The sequence below is a fragment of the Brienomyrus brachyistius genome, chromosome 8 (assembly GCF_023856365.1).
Source record: "Brienomyrus brachyistius isolate T26 chromosome 8, BBRACH_0.4, whole genome shotgun sequence".
NCBI classification, from domain to species: Eukaryota; Metazoa; Chordata; class Actinopteri; order Osteoglossiformes; family Mormyridae; genus Brienomyrus; species Brienomyrus brachyistius.
The window spans coordinates 6,671,331-6,696,595 of NC_064540.1; the positions used below are offsets into that span (position 1 = coordinate 6,671,331).

General features: G+C 42.1%; 1 protein-coding gene across 13 annotated transcripts in view; it reads right to left on the bottom strand.

Annotated features, from left to right (window-relative positions):
- atp2b2 (ATPase plasma membrane Ca2+ transporting 2) overlaps positions 1 to 25,265 on the bottom strand; it is a 132,447-nt gene that overhangs the window by 76,912 nt on the left and 30,270 nt on the right. The window contains exons 1-2 of one of the 13 annotated variants that reach the window (XM_049022083.1): positions 1,906 to 1,951; positions 1,190 to 1,285 (exon numbers count right to left, since the gene is read on the bottom strand). The exons of 10 other annotated variants lie outside the window; for them this stretch is intronic. The gene's annotated coding sequence lies outside the window, so the exon portion shown is untranslated. Of the gene's footprint in view, positions 1 to 1,189; positions 1,313 to 1,905; positions 2,022 to 25,265 lie in introns of those variants that run through there. 2 more of the 13 variants (XM_049022087.1, XM_049022084.1) reach the window with 2 other exon arrangements.

Here is a 25,265-nt window from a genome sequence, read left to right on the forward strand (position 1 = left end):
GGCTGGACATGGGGTGCTTCCTGTATTTCTAACTGAATTTATTCATTTGTACTGGAAAGACAACCCCCCCTTTTCTCAGTTCCTCCCTCACAGACGAGGGGGGGGGGGGGGGGGACACGCTGACGCAGTAAGAGCAGCAGATGGGTCACCATTAACTAACTGTGTCATTTAACAGGCACTTCCACACAGCACCCATTCAACCAGCACCATTAGCAATTAGTGCTCTGCTCCATACTCCCGGGACTTGAACCAACAACCTTTACTGCCGCAAGCCCAGTCTGCAGCTACCTACCACCCAGGCACCAGTGAATTAACCAAATCCTTCCCATTTAGAAATTCATGAACATGCTTAAACGCTGTCCATAGGGACAAAAAAAATAATGTCTCATTGTTTCTGCTTCAGTGGCATAACAATGGTCATTGTTCTTGCTCTTCGAAGCTGCCAGTTCCAATCTCCTTTTACGTCAGCGTCCCCTGTCAAGCCGCCGCGATGCACAGTCCTTTATAGTGCCTATACATTTCCTAGGCTGTAGCATTTGGTATCACAGTATTTCACTTTCCTTTCTGTTTATTTCTTTTGATTCATTTCTTCTTGCCCACTGGCTCTCATAGTGAAGCTCATCTAAGGTGCAGCGGCGATGCCCTAATTTGCCTAATGAAGGAGGGTGGGGGTCTCTCACGGCAAAGCATCACTTGTTACATAAAAAAGAAGATCACACAGGAAGATTTTAAACAGCACCTCGAAGCCACTCCGATTCCATTGCAGTCGATTCATAATCTAGGAGGCAGGGTGTTTAGGAACATGTACCCTGAAAGTAAATGAGGTAATGCCCCATCTATAAGACGCATGTAGGCACTGGGGGATCCTGACCACATGCTGTGCACGTCAAGAGTCAGTCAACCGAACACAGACCTTATTGTACTGCCGGCTCCCCGTAAAAGAACACACTCTGAATGTCACTAAAATGAGTCCTTTTAGCCTGTCAACATCTGGATTACGCCATAATACAACAAGTTACTAAAGAGGAAACGCATTGGATGCTTGGAGCATCGTACAACAGGACCGTTAAACGGACTTCACTTGAAGATGCTGTACCTAGTCATTTGAGAACTAGCGGCACTGTACACTGGAGATGCATACAGTCACCAACTGTCGGAAAACAGCTCTGACTGCGATCTGCATTCTTACCATGCATCCCTCTAGTGTCCCCCAACAGCTGTCTTGACGCAGTGAAGCTACTGAACTGGAGGTCACAGCCATTCCTGTGGGAAAACCGTGGATTTCCTTCGACACCAAAGAAAGAAAGGATAAGTAAAGCAGGCAGAATCCAAAAAAGGAGGAAATTAATTCAGCAATACATCCCTAAATATCAGCCAAGCTCAACAGGGAGTTGCTGTCACTTTGAGGACCTCTTCCTCCGTGCCGGTTTTGTAAACAAATCGCCTCTTTCACACAGGGATGTTCAAGGAGGACAGGACAGACAAAATGCCTTTTTAAAGGCTTTCACCTTAATCCCATCCTGTGCATGATGAAAGAAGTGGGTTGATGCTGGTCTCCTTGGCTGCTGTACAGGCAGAGGACATGACGAGAGGGAAGAGATGAAGACCCTCAGGCAGTCTCTGCCTGGGGCGCTAATATTCAGAATAGGAGGGAGAGGTGACACGAGCTGGCAATCTAAAGCGTCTCCATTCCACACGCGGTGCCCACTCAAACCCCCTCAGTCACAGACACGGCAATAGCCCCCCCAGCCCACAGTCTACGAGCCTACCTTTCTACCACTACTGCTCAATCAAAAACGGAAAAAAAAACATGAAGGTAACTGTAACGAAGAAACCATTAGGAACCGATATGGGGAGGCAGGTTTGCTTTCTGTCTGGTTGCGCGTCAGAAGCATTGTTACTTACTCTGCAGTGGTATCGCAAATCCAAAACGATTTCAATTACGGCGCGGAGTAATCGGCGGTCGGCATCTGTAAGGGCTTGATAAGCTGAGGCTCGGCACAGGAGGTGCTGTGCAGCCTGTACCATGTCAGCGAGCACGCAGGGGGTTGCAGCTTGCTGTAAGCAGGGGGGAGTCGGACAGGCGGGTGGGTAAGTGGGTGGGGGAGGTGATGTTTGTAGGTAGCCCTGCAGAATTAAGAACTGGGAAGTGTTGCCAAATTATAAATGGGAAGGAGCACAGTGGGAATCTGCGGCATGAGGGGATGGGAGATGTGAGGAACACTCACAGAACTGGTGGCAGGGGGAGGGGGCAGCGAAAAAGATATTTCATGGGGTTGGAGTTGTGTGCCAATCAGAAAACACCTCTCCTCCACCAGGTGCGCACCTGGACATGTTTCAGTTCACCCAACAGTCCAGAACATGCGTAAGCTTTACCCCCTCTCAGCGAGGGTGGGATCTACCATCACAGCCAGTGTATTAATTTCCGTACTAGGACCCAGTCCAACAGCTGCTACCAGTCTGAAATCGCATCCCAAAGTCACCATTCTGAGGTCCTCGTCTTTAACCCCGAACTCGAAGACCACCTGAGGCCAAACCTCCCTTCCAGAAAGAGGCTGCATGCACACAGGTGCAGTCACCTGTGCCAGGCTGGCTTGGTTTGGTTTGGTCCGCCCAGCTGCGGCGTGCCACTGCGGGACAGGGGAGAGACCAAGCGGAGGCGGTGATGGGAGGCTGAGGCTGGGCCTGAATATCAATGCAGAGCCCGCCTCAGCAACTAAGGGCTGCACTGCACCAAAATGAGGAGGAGCAGGGCTGCAAGGACCTCCAGCGGGACACCAGACCCCCCTCAGCATACGGCTGGTTTACAAAAGATGCCAGCAAGTCTGCTGTAGCATCTGTATTAATGACTGTGTCAGTTTTGATTCTTATTTTCTGTCCATATTGTTGAAGTCTAGAGGACAGTAATGGCAGAACTTTTACAGTATTTACAGGTTGTAAAAAGCAAAACTGCAGAGCTTTTCCCACGGGCAGCATGTAATGAACTAACTGCCGCAGCAGCCCCAAAGGCTGGCCAGGACAGGCTTCCGCAGCCCCCTGCCTCCAGAAGTTTAAACAGGGGGTGTCACCTGGGTACAAATGTCATTGGCACCATCGTGGGAGGTACTGACTCCAGCCTGTTCCTCAAAGGAGAATGACACCAGGAGTAAGATCAAAGAGGAGCTCCTGTAAATCAGGTACCCACCCTAAAAAACACTGAAGTAGTGTCAGGGTGGGGGTGGTCTCTTTGAATTTGTAAGTCCTCTCAGCACAAATATCCAGTGAAACAGCTTTACCTTGAGCATGACAGCGACACCCTTCTGGAGTGATATGACTTCCGAAAAACACTAACCCATCTTCGCCAGGTCTCACACACTGGGAATGCTAGCAGCACAGTTCTTTAAAACCAGTACCCCAGAACAGGCGTCATGGTTGCTGGTCCAACAGCCATAGCAAGCGGCAGCCCGAGCAAGCGACAGTCCCTGCTGCTTAATGGTCCAAGTCCTCTGCTGAGATTTACACCGTGCATCTTAATTAAATGATATTCTTCATGTGATTCATTAAGTACATTACTGTAGTCCTGAGACAAAGCTCTTACTAGTAAAAAGAATGTGTGCTGGCAGTCGATAAATGTGTGACAATATCCATCTGAATTTATTAAGGAACCACTTGTACTTGCAATAGGCAATAAACAAATGAGACGTAATAGATGCATACTAGTTTGTGCCAAATCATCAGTTCAGTAGTCATTAGCTTTTTAACTAAGTGTGAGACATCACTGCGGTAATACAAACAGTCCAGTTAAAGGGGCCCTCTGATAATTAGAGTTTTGTACAGTGCTTCTTCCAATCTAAAATAATGGTTCTTTAAATTATCTTATTTCGAAAGTGAAATGAAGTACCCTGGTTCACTGAACTTTCTCTCCCCTGCCTACAGCACCCTCTGCTGCATTCGGTAAACAGCGGAGATTAAACCAGCAACAGCTAATGAATAGACTTTGGGCTTGTTTTGACGTTGGGAGGAGATAGATCAATATACTGCTAAAATAAGTTAAACGACTGATTCCAGAAAAAAAAATAGGAAGGTAAAAGGCAGAAGTAAAATGAAGACAAAACTATCTGGAGGCTGAAGCCTTATTGATACAAAATTGATCTATGGTAACATAAATATATGGGCATTCCCTTTTTCGGATGGTCATCGCCTGCAGCAGAACTGAGGGGCACGATGATGAAAGCTCCCTAAATGAAAACACAACGGCTATGGAAACACCTCTTCCTCTGCAGGTCGGCCACATTTCAAGGATTCCAATCTGTCGCTGAGTGATGGACCGCACCATTCCCCCACCTCAAGGATGGCTATAAAGCCCTGCCTTGATGTATTTCCACGCCTCAGCTCCTCTGGGCTGAAGGAGCTACTTGTTGACCCAAAGGGCTACTGGTTCAAATCCCAGAAGGGAAAAGCTGTTGTGTCTTAACTTAAATTTCTTTAGTCAATATTGAATTATCGGAGAAAAGCTGCTAGGTATAAATCTCAGCATGCATAATTTTTCATACACAAATAAATTATCTATCAAATAAATCTATGCATCCATCTTCCACACCACTTATCCAGCACGTCGTTACACTGAAATAAAGAATTCAATTAAATTAGTTACCAGTACTGAATCAACTTGCCTTTGCCTTTCATTAAGACTTAAATGTCAATGAGAATCTATGATTCAGATTTAACTTAAATGGGGCCATGGGCTCCAGAGTGGAAAAATCTCATCTCGACTGGAAAAATCATTACCAACTTACCCTATGGAAAGATCACACAACACCTATCCATCTTCTAAGCCCGAGGAATCTCTCACAGCATGAGGAGAACTCCACAAACAGTGAACAGAAGTGGGACTGGAACCCCCAATTGTGGAAGTGTGAAGCAACAACCCACTGTGCCACTTTGTCAAACAGCAAATCATTTAAATTACAGCTGCAAGACACTGCACAAGCAAACAAATACATTTATATAAATGGATGCTGCCCATGTTGCAACAAATAACATGGAGGTTGCATCACAATGTTCTGTACGTGTTACATTTATCAACTTTAATGTATTGTAAGGAGGCCTGCAGGAATACGCTACCATTCTCTCAAGTCAAAAGTACTTAGTAAAGTTAGGTGCTTGCAGGTCTGGACAGACCATCTGGCATACTGGGCATTTTCTCGGTGGGCCGACAAAATGTATCTCGGCAAAAGTCCAGGGCTGATTTTTAATCCCAGTCCAGCCTTGGTTGCTTGACGCTTTGAACTGCTCAACTTTTGCTCAGCTGACTGTCTGTGCTAAGATGGGGTGAAAACCGAAAGGCAAGGACAGCCCAACATCTGCTACCAGTCTGACTAAGCAAACTTGTGATTAGGAGAGCCTTTGAAGACGGTAGCTTACTTTCTGTGCCCCAAGAACACCCAGTGCTGACAGAAACCTCTTATAGTGGAATATAATTGTCTTTCAACCAAATAAATACTGTGTCATTGTGGGAAATTTAGGCACCCTGCTCTGTAATGTATCCTGTTCCATTACCCTGGTTTTATTGTGTAGCCGATAATATGAAAATGCTTTGTGGACCATTAGGGAACCACCAGAATCTTTTTTAGCTGAAACCAGGCACTGGGATGGGGGTGCGTATAAAATTCCTTGGATTGTCAGGACGGCTGAGCAAATCCATTTGTCAGAAAGGATGTCTTGTCATATCGCATCACACATGTCCCACAGACAGATACTTACTAATATTATGGGATGCCCAGCCACACGAGGGCCCTTCCTAGTTCCTAGTCAACCTCATTAACAGCAGTGTGTTATGATTTTGGAGTATTTAATGCTGCATGGTGCTCTTCCATGTTTGTGTTGTTCCTGCCACCAAATATGAGACGAATCTGTGCACCCAGCAGCAATTAAAAGCCACTAGGAGGTCCTGTGCCTTACATTGGACAGAAAGAATCCAATTAAATTGCTAATGACTACTAAGGTATGTCGACAGAGAAGAATGAAAATGCAGTACGACTCATTCTTCATCTCTCTCACTGTAATCAAATCAGTGAATTTGTATTCATAAACTATTCTTTGTGCATCTCTGAGCGTGGATTAGGATATTGGACCTATAGAACTGGAATTTATTTTAAATTCGAAATATCATAGAAGATGATGGTAAAAGTGAAGAGAAGCTTTAAAATAAATACACCAGTTATAAGCAGTTGTCCTCCATGTGTTTTTCCTAGAGAGGACTGATGTATTTTAGGAAACACTGCAAGAGGTAACCACCGGTAAATTCCAAATCTGAACTTACTGCAATTTTCCTACTAAACTATAATTGTTACAATAAAATTGTAATTGTCAAATTATGTTTTAATGATAGTCAAGGGTACTCATTATATTAGGGCAGTGGTTGCACACTCAAAAAACTATCTGTCCTGATCTGAATTGGACGTCCAGTTACTAGTTCAAGTACATTTTAAGATGTGGTACTGCAGACGTTCATTTAAATTGCTTAATTAAACTATCCAGCTGATGGAATGAGCAGAACACCAACATATTCAGAAACAGCATCTGAAAACCCTAAGCAACATTACCTGATAACGAATATACATGGTTATTTCACTATATTTGAATTATCCATCTGTGTTCCAAGGCAGAGTCATGGGGGGTCCTGGAGCCTATCCCACACGCACACACACACACAGAACTAGATATTTAGTGACAATGATGAAACATAGCATGTGGATCACAGAAGGAAACCCACACGCATGGGGAGAACATGCAACTTCCCCACTTGAACTATTCATTTAATAATTCTGTGCTTTTTACTTTGCTATTTTAAGGAACAGCACATTTGTAAGATATCAATTTAATAATTTCTCAAATAATTTGAAAAAAGAAACTACGATATTCCCAAAAAAGCATGAAAATGCATGCATGTTCTAGTTATCTGCTTTAGCTGTGAGGCAAAGTAATAGCCTGAAGTCTGATGTAACACATTTTTATGGTCAAAGCTTCTATTTCATATCTTACATAAAGAAAGGAAGGGATTTTACTGTTTTTCAAAACCAGCAGGGATCAAATCTTCTGTATGATGGTATAATTATTTGAAATTCCATAGTGTTTTGTCAGATAAGCAAATGGACATTAATTTTGCACATATCTCAGATTCAGATCTGTTGCATTTTCAAATGCTTGGCTCTGATGTCTCAGATTCTTTGTTGAGATTATATGCAGAATGTGACTCACAAACCCCCCATGCCTTTTCTGAACAGAGATCAGTTCATATTTGTTGTAATCATGTAATCTGTCACCGTGCCTCCCTGGTCATGCTGAGGGGACCGCATGGAACTCTACAGACAGGAGCCTGATCTGTGAACAGTACTGAAGCGATATACTGTCATCAAACAACGTGTAATGAAAATGAAAATTTGAGTAAAGGCAACTTAAGCCACGGGAAAGCATGTGTAAAACAGTTCATGATAGCTATTTCTTGTGGTGATGGTTGAATTGATATCTAACCTCCATATGTTAGACCAAGACAGCAAACTATTTTGTTTTGGCAACCCCAGATATCTCCAAACCAAGCCATTCCTAGTGTTTCCCAACCCAGTCCTTGGGGACTCCAGACAGTCCACATTTTTGCTCCTTCCCAGCGCATTTGAACCAAACACTTGAGAACACTGAATAAATTGTGCAGTTGTGCTGGATGCTAAGAGGTAACAAAAATGTTGACTGTCTGGGGGTATCTGAGGATAGGGTTGAGAAACACTGCTCCACCGTGTCCTGGGTCTTCCCCAGAACAGCTCCCTTGGAAGCCAAGCATTTGACATCCGTATGAGATTCCTGAACTTCAGCTGGTTCCTCTCGATTTGAAAGCACAGCACCTCTATTTTGAGGTCCTTCCTGATCTCCAGATTCCTCACTCTGTCATGAAGAGTGAGGCTAGCAAACCTCATTTTGACTCCATTCGCAACCTTATTCTTTCAGTCATTACCCATATCCATGATAACATGAGTAATCATTTTGGGAGCAGGCATACAGAGTAAGGACCTGGATGTATCAGACTGCGGCAATCAAAGCAGTAAATCAATGTAAATTAAGTTTTTCTTGTCCGTCTGCTTGCAATGACCCTACAGTTACCTTTCCTAAAAACATTCTGCCACATAATGACATTGTAAGTTGCATTTATCTCATTAAGTTCCACACTAATGGGATTGTCTATATGTCAAAAATAATTTTATGCAAGGATTTCACAACATTATTGCTATTTTCAGAATTTCAAATACAGATGAACTGTGGCCAAAAATAAAGCTTATCAAGGGAATTCAGTGGTAAAAGTTATGGATAATGACCTTCAGATCGCCAAATGTGACATGGAAAAAAAAACACTTGTAATGTCAACTAACTGCAGATTTTAAGAGGGGAATTCCCAAAAGCAATTTATATATTACTGACTGAACAGAGTAATGTAATTGTTTTAAGCCTGCCATTTCTTCTCACAGTTGCTTTAAATCCAATCTGGTCTACGGTCAACAGGGAGAATAAAAAGAAAATCCAACTGGACCCAAGGGAGTATTTTGGATGCATCTAAAATGGAAATAAGCCTGTAATTAACAAAGTAACCTTTGGAGACTAGCTTTCAAAAGTCACCTGCCACTCTCCTAGCCCAGGATATCAACACTGTATTCAGACGGAAACCGAACACGACTGAGAAGAGGACAGCTTCTTCATCAATGTCATCACTAGCCTGGCACTGGCAGCAGCTTCATGATGGCCGTCCCCTCTCTCTAGAGACTGCCAAGGGAGGCTGAGAGATGAAAGGTTTGGCGGGGGGAGAGATGGAGAAAACGGGGAGTTGCTGCCTGCCCCCCACCTCCCCTAGCAGACACCAGCTCCACAAGATTAGAACGTCAGCTCTGATTTGGGAAAATGGCGGCCTCATTTCGATGCCAGCCGACCAGGGCTGCCTGCGTGACAGTCTGAAATGACGCATTAATTTTATGTTCTTTTTTCTACTCGCTTGCATGAAAAATGGGTAAATCTTGGTGACAAGCTAATTACAATAGATATTGCCACTGGAAAAGCACGGAAAGCAAAGCTTGGCACTGTAGCAACAATTAAATACTTCAGTGTGACTATACATTCACGTAATATGAGAATTAACAAAAACAAATGCACTCTTCTACCCCATTGAATTGTAAAACATATCCTTTAGTAAATAAGCAATTTCCTAAAAGCACTTAAGCTGGCCGCAAAAGGTATGTGCGAAGGCATTACAAATTCTGAAACCACAATGGGGGTAGCCCATTCTCTCACAGTACAATTAAAATGTTTCCCTTTATTGTTTCATAGGGCGCTGGTTACACTTCACACAGTCACATCTTGGTTTTAGACCAACCCTACAGCACAACTTAGTTATGCAGATTTCAAAAGTATAAGTCACCTGGTTAATAATGCAGCCTAGTAAGTCATCAAATGCGCTGCAATAAAATTGACACATGCCAAGGGGCCCCACTTCAGGCTGAGGCACACGTATAAATGCTGAAATGACATCTATAAAGCTTGGTCCCTGTTCTTCTCCACTGCGTTTCCTGTCCTGGTTTCTTCCTTGCTAATGTCTCAGTGTCTCTTTCACAATATTTTTAGGGCTTTACTTACTTTGCACAGATATTTCCAGTTCTCATATTGAGAAGAGACTATGCATGCGTTACCTTCTGAGTACTCTAGTTGGGAAAGGATCATATTTGTTGTCATAAGCACCACCACGCGTGGAACTAGCCATCTTCCAGCATTACCAGGCAGAAAGCATGTCAGATCAAAGCTCTGACGGGCACATATGTGGACGCACCATGAAATGTTTCCCAAGCTCACTAGGCCTCCTCGACATTTCTCACAGCCACACCACTGATGGTCAAAAGAACTCTCACGAGGAGAACGCAAAGTACATGAAGTACAGTCTCTTCTCTGTACTCACCCGTATCCCCTTGTTTTTTCCCGCACGACTTGCCATGGTGGCTAATTTGAGCCACGCTAAACCTGTTATTTACAATGATCACAATGCAGGCTGCTGGGTACATTCCCCAGGACAGCTTGGCAACAAAAGTATAGCTGGTGTACACAACAGGCCAAGTGACAATGCTCTTGCCACGGCTGAAGCCATAGGAAACCTGCGCTCAGGACCTATGAAAAGCTCCCAGCGAGTCCTAATCGTGCACCATCTGACCTGTGCTCTCCAACCAGAAGTCCTGTTAGCATTCACAAAGAAAGTAGGGATTTGAAGACCTTGAGAAAGCAGGTGTGACTTATCTAGCAACTCTTTTGCTTTTACGTCCCTCAAACTGCTTCCATCCTCATTAATGGACATATATTCTTCTAAACATGCTACCCACCAAAAATGATTTTACAGCCACTTTTAGGCAAAGAGATATACCCCAGAGAATGTAAGGTCAATCACTGGAGCTATTGGGGTTAAAGGTCTTGGTCAATGGTGAAATCACTGTGTTGATCAGAGGATTTCACCCGGTGACCTTCCAATCATAGGCACAGAACCTGAACCTGCTGAGCCACAGATCACCCTCAAAAACCATCCAATATTGAGCAAGAACATGTCATTCAGTGTCGCTCATCACCTTACTGTAGCTCCCCACATCCATCCATCTATCTTCTAAGCACATAGTCTGATCAAGGTCATGTAGGACCTGGAGACTAGGGCTGCCACTAACGACTATTTTTGTATTGGTTAATCTATCGACTGTTGAATTGATTGGTTGATTAATCTATACGATTAATTTTCCTCCAGAAAATCAACTTGACAGTTCAATTTTATTTTATTTAGACGACACAAAACTGTATGCCATCGCGAGGCTTCACATAATGTACTCGGGCTTTTCGGAACTAAATAAACATTAATTTCACCCACAATACAATAAGCAGATTAGTAGTACGCCTAAGAATATTAATGAGATGCGCATTGTAATGCACAAAAGTTAGTAATCTGTATAAATCTGTCGTATCTTCATGCTTAATAAATTTGGCTAGCCACATGCAGCACAAGCGATAAGCACTGAAGTCGCAGTGAAGTAAGGGACAGATCAGCAGCCACAACTTTTAAAAGTGGAGATACTTTGGCTAAACAAGTTAAAATATGTTGGTGGTGTGGCGCTGCTTTTGCAAATTAAAGTCCGACACGTTTTTTTGTAAATATGGTTTACATTTTTATTTCATTTCACAAATTATTCCTTTTTATTTAGTGTCCATTTTCCTTTCAGTTTTAGTTTACAATAACGACACTGGTCAAAACAAGTCCAATGCGTACAAAGGCACACACTGGTACCGTCAATCAACGTAGAATAAGCCCAGATTTTAGCCTAAATATTTTCACAAACACTTATTCAATGGATATTCTAGATTCTAATGTAGCAGGCAGACGACTTTATGGGTTTAATAATGAGTATTTTTAGCAGCTACAAGGACAAAAAATATTAAAAAGCTATCAGTACTAATGGTAATTTAATAAACATGAATAGGCAAGACTGTGGTTTGGTCGTCTAGAATATTGCCTGTGTGTTTTCTCTTCAGGTGCGCTAGTATCTCCGTGGTACAGTATGCCATCGCACTTTGCAGTGTAAAACCACCTTTTTGTGATAATATTTTAACTACTCACATAATTACATAGTGTTATTAAAGGAAACTATTTTGTTTTAAAGAATTGCAGCATTTTAGAAATCATAACGGTAATTTAATTGATATAAACAAACTGTGCATTTTTCGCATCGACGTCATCGACTACGTTGACTAATCGTGGCAGCCGTACTGGAGACATCGATCTGCCTACACCCACACGTGCCTACTGTATGGGGTTTCCTGTGGATGGTCAAACAGACAACAGCAGAGATCCGTTGGCAGAATCCTGTTTGCATAATCAAAAAAAAAAAAAATCAACCCCCATTTGACACTTGATAAACACGATATTTTTCCTTGTGTGTTATGCCGGGCCAGTGTGGTGGCTTGATGGGTACCACTGTTACTAAACTCGTCCAGGCTTCTAATCCATATTGGCCATACAGGTAAGTTAATCAGTGTTTCTGAATTGCCTATAGCGTGTTTTTGTGCCCTGTCATGGACTGGCATCCAGTCCAGGGTAAACTTCTGCTTCTATCCCCCATGGGACTGTAACACTTTGCAGTAGCAGAAAAACAAAGGGACAGCAAATCTTGCACTGAATATGCGCTTTGGAGTTCACTGCACTGCACATCACTATATTATTCTACCGACGACTCTGAAGACCAAAACTCTCATACTGTGTACTGAAAGAGCTAACATACGTACAGGAGAAGATGCATTTTCTTTACAAATTTTCTTAGCAGATAGAGTAGCTATTAAATAGGATCACATAACAGTAATAGGAAGGTTAATTATGTCACATTCAATTCAGGTGTTGAGTTAGTAGTGGTTAAAAAATTATAAACCGCAATAAGTAGAGACAGCACTTCCCTCAATAACATCTGTTTCATTACAGCCCTCTCTCTAGGGCAAGTTCAAGTTTACAGTCAGGTATCTTTAATATTTAAACGGATATTCATATTTCATGTACTCATCTGTACAGACACATCAAGTTGTAAAATGTCAGTCTACAGACTACTATACAGACTTGATTATGTGGACTGTACAAAAAAGAACATTCAAATTGTTTGTTATTTTAGTTACAACCCATAGTGTTTTTTTTTGTTGTTGTTGGGTTCAGATGTTTTCTTCTTTTAATGTTAATCCTATGAGATACTGGAGAAAACATTGTTGTTTGTCATTGTCAGGTTCGGTATAAATGTGAAAGTCTGACTGAGCTGATTTGATTTTTTTGGTCATTAGACCACTCTGTGTCCCTTACGTGCTGGTTCTACCTGGGGCAGTAGAATTGCTAAAACTGAGTGCCTCTCTGGGAATTTCAGCCGAAGCGAACATTTCCACACCCGTGGGGTGGGCTGCATTTCAAAAGGTATGTCTCTCCACTCTCTCTCATATTTATTCAGGTTTTACAAAGCAGTAAGAGAGGCAGAGTGGGGGCTCAGTGGGTAGCGCTGTCACCTCCCACCTGCAGGGTTGGGGATTTGAATCCCTCCCCCGCTCTGTGTGCTCGAGGTTTAAGATGAACTTGATGCTTATACACAGACGCTGCATGCCAATACGACAGGAAGACCCGGGTGCGAGCCGTTTTATGGAACCCAGCAGTGCTCTCCCTGCATCCCGCAGCAAGGACGTCATGACTGGCTCCTGACTCTGCAGCTATACTCCAATTATAACCGACCAATCAGAGGAGCTCTGCCGCACCAACAGCCCAATGCCAAGCAGGTGGGAAGCCCTTGGAATAGCAGTGAACCCAGCAACTAGTTTGAACTCAGAGCAATGAACAGACCTGCTAATTAGCCCCTGACATAATACTACTACACCAGTGAGGTTCATTTCTATTCCAGTATTGCATAACAAACATGCTATCTCCTTCAATGTAGAGTTCAGATTTGTCTGAAAGGCAAAGAAAAGATGATTTCCACAGTTTAAAGAGAGAATAATTGAGCAAATGTAGTAACAGAGTTCATAACCATGTGAGGAATCTGCATTTGCAAACCGCTGGCACTGCAATTACTTAATAACCCTAGATGGCTTAATATCCCAAAACTGGATAACAAACAAGATCAACAGAATCATACAACAAACACTTCAAAATAGAAAAATACAGGCCTAAATCTTAAAAAGTGTATCAAGCACCAGGGAGAGACTCAATGCTGACTCTATGGGGAAAGGTGCAATACTTAATGCAATTCCGTTTTGAAAATAACCTAATCTATAAACAAGTAAAACTGTCAAGCAAAACAATTTGAGTTATGTTAGATAAAAGAACTAAATTACAATGATAAATATGCTTCATGAGAATCGATAGGACCCCGGTGAGGAACTTTCACTGGATGATACCAATTCATTACTGCCTCTGTTCTACAATTCTCTACTGGGCCTGTCTAACTGGACTCCATGGAGAGCAAGAGTGAATGGACCATGCAAGTCTGCAAGTACATTAGTTTGCTGTAATTGGGGGGTCCACTGCTAGTTTTAATCTCTGCTACACTTTCAGTCACATCAGCAGTTTGGGTGATGCTTTCCTGCAAGGCAACTGGATCCAAGGCTACTGAAGACACTGTAGTTGAGCACCATGGCAATATCCAACCAGTGATCTGCACTGGTGACCTAATTATTAATACGCAAAATATTTCACTCAGGATATAGATAGTTAGTAGTAATGGGAAGTATACTGTATATGGGACGGAAAATAACAATTTGTGTTTTCATGGACGCTCATATCTTCTAGACCATAATAGCAAGTGCAACATAGGCTCATCAGAAAGCGTCCTAATGCTGATTTGCTGCCCCAGAAGTTCAAAGTACAAAATCTTTCAGCCTCAAGCTAGAGAGATGGAGCTGGGATACAATTCACATGTTAAAAAGTCCTAAGAGTTTACAGATGAACCCCGAGGGATAATTTAATATTTGTAATGATGCAATAATCACAAATAGAAATTAGACACTTCAGATCGGAACAAAGGAAATACTTTAAAAAAGCTCAATAGATTCATAAGTCAGCACTAAAGTTCTGTAAGCAGTTATTAAATATTAAAATGGGCAAGATGGGCTACATGACCCGCTCTCACTTATAATACTTCTTATGTTCTTATGATAGATCAATCCACAGCACTGAAAGTCCCAGTTATTGTTGCTATGCAACAAGCCATATCGCTCCTGTGAATGATGCTTGTCACATAATACCCTGATAATTTCACTCAGTTTCAAAGTCAGGACCAAACGCCTCTTATGCAATGAAGTGGTTTGACTATGAAGCAGGAATGTGCATGAAGGGGACTTACTGTGCAAACCTTTGTTCCCTAAAAAAGAAAGACTGGAATTGAAATCTTGAAATTTATTCAAATTGTGCAAGAGAGTTTATCCCAAGCTTTTACGCATTATATAAATTCAAGAATATTTTCACGATCAGGGTAATGATATAAGAAGGGAGAGGTTACAGCCTGGATTTTCTCCATTAAAATTAGAGGTGCGCCGATCCAGTATTCGGGATTGATATCATCACCGATCCAAACCTACTAGACAGATTGGGTATCGGCCATAAGTAACCGATCCACGTCCGATACTTACATATTTCAGAAGTCTATTTCTCTACTATCAATCACACGACAGCTATCCCATTTTAGATGCATTTTTTTGTTGCATTCAAGCTGAACACTAACACTGCCACTCAGTGAGTGTGAGCGCGGTGACTTCCGCCTGCTGTGACATCATGCACATACCCTTTGCAGCACGAGGAGAGTAAGGAACATCAGATAAGAGGGTGACAATCTGGAAGTGTTTTACGCTTGAAACAACAGCTAGTATCATAATGATTTGCAATTTTTGCAAAACAAAGGTTTCAGAGGTGGAAGTAGCATTTAGTGGAAAAAATCCAACTAAACAAAAAGGAGGCAATTTTGTGAGACAACGTGAGTAATGTGAAAAAAGAAATGGATGATTTGGAAATTGCTAGCTTGGGCTGTTTGCGCACTTGCCCCAGCCTGTGACATAAGAGGAGCTGCTATTGCTGTTGCCAGTGGGAGAAAATTTGTGGGGTATTTTAAGCATTCGCCACTTGCGTATACTCTCTTAGAAGATATTCAAATTGAACTGTAAATGTCTAAAAAAAAAAAACTTAAAACAAGATGTACAAACGAGGTGTGACAGTATGTTATGTTTCTAATACCCTAATTAACAAAGCTTTTTTGGCATACATTTTTTATTTGTATTTACTAGTTTTAAAAAAATAATTCTGGTGTCAAATCACTCATATCAGTCGATACCCTCTGTTCTGGTATTGGGATCGTAGCAGCATGGAAAAAGTGGGATCGGTGCATCTCTAACGATAATATTAAAGTAAAAAGAGCTCTTGTATCAGAATCTATATCGGTATTTGATCAGCCAATTCCTAATAAAAATAGAGTAAAAAGTATTAAAATTCCACTCACTTAAGCTCTAAAATGATCTGTTTACGCTTATTTACTAATTTAGCTACTAATAAAATGTGCACATATTTTCTCCATCGATAAGGAAGAACAATTATTGAGCTATGCAATATGAAAGGTATCAGTGTGAGGAGGTCAGGGGGAAAACTGCATAATTTTTCTTATCACTTCAAAAACAAACAGCATTTTAATTAAAGCATAAATGCACTGGTCTATCTCAACTGTTACAGTAATTAAAGAGCACATTCAGGTCAGGGAGAGGTTAGGTGTTAGTTGGAGGGTAGAAGTAATATAAAGGCATGGAACTGTTTGGGTCCATCCAGCCATTAGTTAGTGTTACTCTTATCTAAGTTTCTTATTCATAAAATGATACTTTGTAAATGGACAGTGGGAATGTGTTTATAGGGATTGACAGAATCATTTTGACTTTTCCTGTATTAGTTTTTTTCCCACAACCATGATCTAGTTGGAACAGTGGGAAGGTGGATTTATTGTGTTTATTTATTGTTAAATAAAAAAAAATAGTTTAAGATGCAATATTTTAGAAATCTGGAAGATCGTAATGTATGGAAATCTGTGCTAGTGGTCAGAGATATCTCTATTTTGTGATATCACCTAAGCGACGATTCGCCATGTCGTGACTTGCCCTTATCTTAGCACAGACACTGCTGCAGTCTCTATAACTGGGCTGAGGATCTTCTTTGGAAGCCATACATTTTAGAGTAAGTAAGCAAGCTGTGTATCTTGCAATACGGACAGTAATAACGATGGACGGGGATGTCAGTCTGCTGCATCACTTTCTGGCTAATTAGTGTGCTATCAAGCTAAGCTAACCTGTAGGCTGTCATTCATACAGTGAAGAGCAGCACAGTAGGGCTGCTGACAAGCATGAAGTACACACTGTGCTCATTTCTTCACAGGACTGGGCTCATGCTCAGTGTGTGCAAAGTGCCCTTTATATGCAGAAAACAGTTCTTGAGTTAAATGTGTTCTGTTCCCTTTTTATATATTAAACTGAATTAAACACAAATGCAGTGGGCACTCCATCAGTGCACCTCATATACACACATTTTAATATTAGTCCATTTAATATTACTGAATAATGTCAGCAGTCACTGTTAATAGTATTTATTGGACATTAGTGGACACTGTTATGTGGAGAGCTGAATTTTATAATTAGTTTTAGGCACTCATTATAATAAAAGGAGTTAATGTATCACCTGGGTTGCTTTTTTCAAAGCTGTGAGAATACAATTTTATGCTGAATTCCTGCAACGGATTCACATCCTATGTATAGTGTCGCCCATTTTTTTGCCCTAGGCAGCCTGGGGTAGGTGCTGGCCCCCCCGGCTCCCTGACCAGCGTAAGTCGCTGGAAGATGGGTGGATGGACAAAAATGCTGAACTGATGATGTAAAAATCATGGGAAGAATGAAAGCATGTAGCACTGTGTACCGGATGTACTGGATTCTCGGGAGGCTGTGGATAGTGGGGCCCACGCTGGCCTGTAAGCATATTTGCATATTGTGAGAGAGGAGGGCCGTCACACAGGTGAGGGCTGATTAAGTCTGCGTTTGGGGAGAGGTCCTTCCCTGGACTCCCGACTGGCTCCCTGAACGTCCGGCCCAGCTGGAGGGAGGAAGAGCAGTGTGGTTTGGTAACAGGGACGACCAGCTTGTCGCATCCACATGGGGGGGATGTATCTGACAGGAGCTGTGTCCTAGATTGGCTTCAGGCCCCGGTGACATGAAGGGCACCTTCTCTCCTGTCGACTCCCCCCACCCCCACCCCCCCCCCCCCCCCGCCCACCCCCACCCCCCCCCCCCCCCCCCGCCCACCCGCCAACTCGCTAACTGTGTGGCAGAAGGCTCTCCTTCACGTATCCTGGACTTGGAACAGAAGAGGGTGGCTTTCGGTAGATCACCTGTTTATCTGTGTGGTCTGTGGAGTTTAACAGGCATGTGAAAGTAATGTGATCTCTGAAAGAAAATTTTGAAAAACCATACAGCATGAATATTAATATGACACAGCATCAGACCAGTGCCTTGTTAGATATTTAAAACAGCAATACATACATTAAACACTAATAATATGGCAACAAAAGTGGAATTATTATAATCATTATTATTATAATAATTATTATTATTATAATTATTGTTATATTAAATACAGGTATTCCAGATTCGCTGTCCAGCACAATCGACCTGTATTAGAAAGAAATGAATAGCTAGTTGCTTTTTACATCCTAGCCAGCAGCAAATTTGCAGTGTTTGAAAGCACCTGTGTAACCCATTATTATTGATTTCTTTTGTTTGTTTTCTTTTCTTTATAGAAGCTTCTGAACAGCAAGCTATGCCTGGTGAGGACACCCATCCAGGAGGAACGAAAGATGAAAGGAGAGGGATGTTACAAAGGGGGGGGGGGGGGGGGGGTGGGGGAAAGTCAATACTGAGAAATAATGTGGAGTGTGACCCTCCATATACCCAGTAGAAATAAAGTACGACAACATGCAGCTGGATGGAGACACATGTATGGGTCACTGGCCTATGAAGGTGTAAAGGGATCAGCCAATAAAAGGGGCAGCCGCGCCAGAGCGGGAGAGGGGGTGGTTACTGTAATAACACAGCGACAGCTGAATCGCTCCGGTTCACCTTCTTCACCAAGCCGGCCGCAGAGCCGCAGGTGGAAAGCGTCAACCAGACGGGAAACTTCGGAGGAGCCATCAGCAGCAACCTCATTAAGCACCTCATTCGGAGCCATGGATATCTACCCCGGCTTTGCCTCACAGTCTGGGATGCCTCCTCCACAATGATCACTTTTAAACATACACAACAACTGGGAATATTTTAGGGTTTTTGGGAGAATCACTTCGATCCTGCATCTATTTAATGGTGATAATTGCCTGAACAAACTCACCAGGAAAGCCAGCTGCCACCACATAGGGCAGACCCTGGACCCACTGGATGCAGTTGCAGAGAAGAAGATAATGGAGGACAGTGGAAATAGTGGACAACTTTTCTCCTTAACCATTCCATGAGCCACTGATTCATATTCCACCATGGTGGAGGTTTTCCCTGACATTCCCACTCTCACCAAAGCCATAACAGAAGCCAGGACACTAAAACAAAAATCAGCCAATCAATCAGTCCGTCCATCCATCCATGCATCCAGCGCCCTGTTAATACCAAGTACAGCTTAATGCACTCGCTGTCTTAAGAACTCAGAATGATCCTTTTGATCCATCTGTAACACGAGGCTTTTACCTGAACCTCCCTACTGCCCACATAGACGTTATTTTTTTACATAATAATAAAGAATCTGCATTTTCCAGCAACGTTACCAATTTAGGTGAATGTCAGACAGACTGGACCCAGAAAGCAAACGAAAATTTTATCCGGAGAGCAGGGAGTCACCGGAGAGGTCCTCTCAGCAGACATGTTGCTGACACAGGATAAAGCTACTATCCTTTACAGTATTCTAGTTCTTTTGGACACTTGGACGGCACTACGGTCAATAAGTGTTTCAGAGGTGAACTTATACCAACGTGACACTAATATTTAATCTTATGATACATAATCCCCCTAATCCCGAACTAGCGCATCACTTTGAAGATGGACAGATTATACTGCATGATATTGTGTTTTCATTTATCCACTCTTCACATGGTACAACGTCACAGGTACGTAATATTAAGTTAGCCGGAGATAATAAAAACCAGTGAGCAATGCAATAAAATTCCTCAATATCAAACTGTTCCATTGCCTTAAGCGAAAACACGATTAAAAAAAAAAAAAAAACATTTAGGCCCATTAAATAAACTCACATGATAATGTCCATGGGGTGGGAACCTGTATGACGTTTTGATCAGATGAGGTGAAAATCTCAATGTTTCTGAGGAGATTTACCAACAGAATATTAACTGGACATTAGAAAATTCAACCAAGCATGTTTCCTTCTTTTAATCTGCGCATATATAGAAGTGGAAATGCAACAAAATATCAAACACTTTACAGAACCTAAATGCCAAGTAAAATTGGCTATTTTATTTGATTTTTCTCTTTAACGATTGCTTAAAAAATTGTATTTGTACATTAGCATTTTAAAGATGTAAAGAAAGGCCACTTTGTGTGGACCCCTTATTTTCAGACTTTTTGACAATGAGGGAATTTGAAGCCTAAGACAAAAATGGTAAATGATGTGATAGCACAGTCTGAAAAGGCCTAATTTACCCCGATTCCACTGCTAGAGTTGGAACTGAGTTTGCTTCAGCTTTTCAACATGCCCAATCTCCTCAGTTCTTCTGCTGGTCAAGTCCTGGAGGAGCTTGCTACAAAACCTCGGTTTCATCAGGAAAGCTTGACACTATAACAGATATTTACCAATCATCAATGAAACACATTTTTGACATCCTGGCGGATCATCTTCCAAATGAAACGGATTGCCTGTCCGTGCTGTTTAATTCAGTTGGTTGCCACAATTTCAGGAGTATTTTGACCGCTGCTGGGAAGGACACAGGACGCAGCCTGGGCACTCCGCCAGGGCTACGCCCTCGAGAATGCCTGGCGCATTATGTCTCCCATAATAAAATGAAATCTGCAGCCTTTGGAGCGACTCTACCCCACAAGCGGCTCACTACTTCTGCCTCCATCGGTCCTTTGGGCAGAAGCATTATGTCATCAAACTAGGCCAGCTATAAGTACTTCATCGCTCATTTGTTAACGATCATTAAATACGTCCTCCACACGGCAGCTGCAGATACCCCAGCAAAGATATCCTGAAAATCTTTTGTCCATTCAAATTCCTGCACCGAACATTCTTTACATCACCATTGTCTGGCAGGTAAACCCAACAATTCCATGCAAAAAAAAAGCCACTGACACTAATTTTTACTGCACAGTAATATTTTCAGTGCCAAGAATAAATCATTTGGATAGCTGAAGGGGTAACCTGAGCATTTTTCAAGCAGTGCTATAGTTATGCATGAATAGTTATCCTACTGTAATTTGCTTCAGCTGCTTCTTGGCTGCAAAAGGTCTATGTTTTTGTTGGGCTGTCGAACACGAGTTCGTTTAAATGTGTAGCCATAGATGCTGAAAGCCATGCAAAACATATTAAGCTGAAGATATTCTCATAGCATGTCGATTTACATGGCGACGGCTTCAGAAGCTGGGCTACGGCTGTATTTCTTTTCATGCAAGTGCCGTTTTCAGATGGGCAATGAACATACGGCACAAGCGACAGCAGGGGAGGGTCTGACATGCGGAACAGTGGTGCGGCACTCAGACGCAGATGAAAAGTCGGCTCCTCGGCCCGAGCTCTGGCTGGCGACCTAATCGAATAACAGGAGCGCGGGGTCGTCAAATTAAATGCTAATGTGTCACAGACCAGCTCCCAGAAGCACACAAACCAATTTTTCAGGAAGATGGAGCCACGTCCCAGGGGTGCCTCACTGCTGCTTATGTAATCATTATAAACAGCTAATTAATTATGCACTCTAATTGAATCGAGTAACCCCTGGAGTGAGCGGCTCCTGTCTATTTTTAGGAGGTAGCACTCTTTCAAAAGGTTGCGAATGGGTCTCTTCCATGTCGTCCGTTCTGTCTGCATGGTTTCATTGATAATATCTCGCAAGGCACTTTAATGGGTTCCTAAGCTGTTCTTTGAGTTCGCCATTAGCATTATCAAGTTATTTATTCCCAGGGCTAGAAGGGCTCTTTCCACTGGGCAGTATTTTCCATTGCTTGAAATGTAAGAAACCGCCATCTGATAGCCATGGTTTTCCATTATTTTCTCCGAGCCGCGCGCGGTAGAGCCCGTTTATCGTCCACGCACATAAAGACAATGCAGCAAAAACGCATGGCGGCCGTGATGGCATTTGGGTATTTTATGGTGTCCCTCCTGTTGTTTTACTCCACGAAAGAATGGCCAGCAAGGTGCATGGTAGGGCTGCCACAGCCTCAGCTGCTCGGAGCACCATTCAGTCCGAGTGGCTCTGTAACCCAGTGCTAGACACCTGGCATTTTCAGTGCCACTGAGTTCATTAACATTGAAGGCATGCTAAACTGCCCAGGTGGAGCTGAAGACAGTTTACCGCAATGCTTCAGGCCATGGAGGAATCATATGACAAGTCCAACATTCCGGCACAAGATAGTGAAAGCTCGTGCTCTGTCAGTACGCAGAGGGGCAGTCACTAGAAAAAGAGAATCCTTTCTTCCATATCCGAATGGAATCTCGCTGTGAATGGCAGCTGTTTAGTGGGCTGGAATGATGACGGGCTGGAATGAGAGGGGATCGATCAGGAGTGTCGATGCCCATGCAGAGCATCCCCACATGTTTCCATAGGGTAACTCAGATTATAAGGGGAAACTACAGAGCAACAAGCTCAGTCCTGGTCTTCCTGCAAAAGGGCCAGTGTGTCGATCACATATCGGTATCCTATAATGCAATAATCTAACAGCACCACTGGGAATTCATTCACTAGAGAGAAAATATTGATCGGGCCCTACACGACCTTAGGTTAGCTTGATCATTTTACAGTGACAGGATATTTCCCAGGGGGTATCAATAAATGGGCAATATCCACCAGGGTAACCTTTCTCTCAGAAACAGAACCTTATATCAACTGGCTACAGAGACTATAGAATACAAATGCATATATGTATTTTGGCAATAAAAAGAATGATTCATAAACTCACGATTAAATTATCTATCCACAAGGCATACGACAGTATTGTTTGTGAAAAACAGCAGCTATCCATCCATTTTAAGCCTCCTGCCTCCTAACACAGATGGGCGACTTCACCACCGTTAGCCCCAAAGTCTCTGGTGTTCTGTGTTAAGCCTTCACTGAAAAATGAGCCGACAGCTTTTGAAGCAGCTCGGTCAGGATAATTAGTGTCCCGTACGCCTGGGCCGTCTGTTAACCGATGGACGTGAGGTTAGGTCACTGGAGACAAATCATCCCTTCGCCATGGTTTTGGATACTCTCTGACACACTGTCCATGACCTTCAGCTCAGTAATGCTTTACATTTTGTCATAATTCAATTCAATTTTGTCAGTTACCCTTGCACAAAATATATTAGATAAAAAGGAACTGTGGTCACCTTTCAGAGTACTGTACCTACAAATCAATGACACACAATGAGGCAAACTAACAACCATATTCTATGTTGGGTTTATTTTATTTTATTACTATTTTTATTATTTTTCTTAATTTACATTCTGTGTTGTTTGTGAATGTATGCACTGACCGGTACTGTGAACACAAATTCCTAATGCATGCAGGTGTACATGACCAGTAAACTTAATTCTGATTCTGATTGTTATGTAATGTGAAGAACATACAGTTAATAGCTGGATTCAGGGCTGCAGTTATGGGTTTTTTTTCAGTCCATTAACCATGGACCTAAAAATGACACAAAAGCAAAGGATGTAATGTTATCACCTGTTCATTTTCCAGAAGGGAATCATTTCAGCATGAGGTCAGACCAATGGTTCCCTGTCCCTAATTCAAGAGACCATGATTACCAAAAATCTCATCTTCAAAGTCTCAGATCTGCAAAACCTAAAATCCTCAACGTCGTCAACTCTATTCAAAAGTCACTTTTGATATGCACATGACATTGAGCTGCTTTTCCGCTTCCCCAAAATTCATTTCTCATAACCAGGTTCTTAATATTCTTTAGATACCAACAGTGAGAAGGGTATCGTCCTGACTTTGTCATCCTGCCTCAGACCCCATTAAGACAGGAAGTGCTTCCTGATATGCCCTCTGCCAATCTGATTGCCTTCTTTACGCAATACAGATCAGATTGCATGTGCAGGGATAGCGCCATCTAGCAGGCTGACAGAGTCTTGTACATTGGTAGGAACCAATCATGAGTCCCAGCCACAGCATGGAAATGCCAAACTGCGTTCCACTTCAACATGACTTCATTCAAAAATAGTAAATGACTTATTTATGACTCAAACTATGGTGTTAACGATGAGCTTTGGAAAGGTCCTCTTCACTGGCAAGGCACTCGTATACAAAACTTCTTTTCTTGACCAACCATACAGACGCAAGCAAAATTACAATTGCATTTGTTCACTATCAGACAATTTGATCCAAATCCAATTGAATTAGATACATCATGAACAAACAGCTCACTATCCAATTTCCAAGAAATCCCCCAGCTTACATCATGAAGAGATTTCATTTCATTTCCTGATTTGTACTGGAAGCCTACGGAGAGTATGAAACGTGCTCTGAAATTCATTAGTATACAATTTCTTCTCTCAATATCATCATCGTTATCATCCACAGCACACATTCCTGGTGGTTCTTAATCAGTCTGGATGGTCAATAAGTATACAGGAAAATATGATTTCACTACAGGTGGTACACAGTCTAGGGCGGGGCGATATGATGATATTATCGGTAATTGACGATGTCTGACAGTGAATAACCAGCGATTATCGTGGTTGTTGAGGAAATAGACTTAAGCTACATATAACATAGACAGATAACAAAAATTTATGAATTGGCTTTCAGTTCAAACCCTGCAGCCTACATTTCCTAAGCATTAAAAAAAAAGAAGTATATTGCTATTTAAAAAATATTTTTTTATTGTAGCAAAACACAATATACGTGTACATAGTAATCATGAAAATTTGCTATTACGAATTTGTAACTTTTATGGAACGTGACGTATCAGTGTATGTAAATGTAGGTTATTGTGCTATATTGCTTTAGATGGGCCATTATTTAAAATCATAATTAAATCCAGTCCGAGATCCTTTTCCACAGAAACTAAAAAAACGATGAAAAGCATCACTAATCAGTCAGCAAGGTTTAATGCTTAATGTGTAGCTGATTATACATATTTAGTTTTTCCGTGCATGGCTAAGAAAAAGTTAAGTGCCCCTTTTGGTCCCCTGTGTGTGTGTGTGTGTGTGTGTGTGTGTGTGTGTCTGCGAGCGGGTATACCTATCCTTATGGGGACACAACGTCCCCATAATGTGATAAATATCCATTTTTTTCCCTTATGGGGAAAAGGGAAAACTGTATTTTACAAAAATCAGTGACTGCTATGAAAAAACTAAAAATGCAAAAACTCTTGTATTTTGCTCGGTTACTTATGGTTATGGTTAGGGCAGGGTGGGGGTTAAGGTTGTCATAGTTAGCGTTAGCATTTTTCCCATAGAAGTGAATGAGCGGGCCCCATAAGGATAGGTATACAC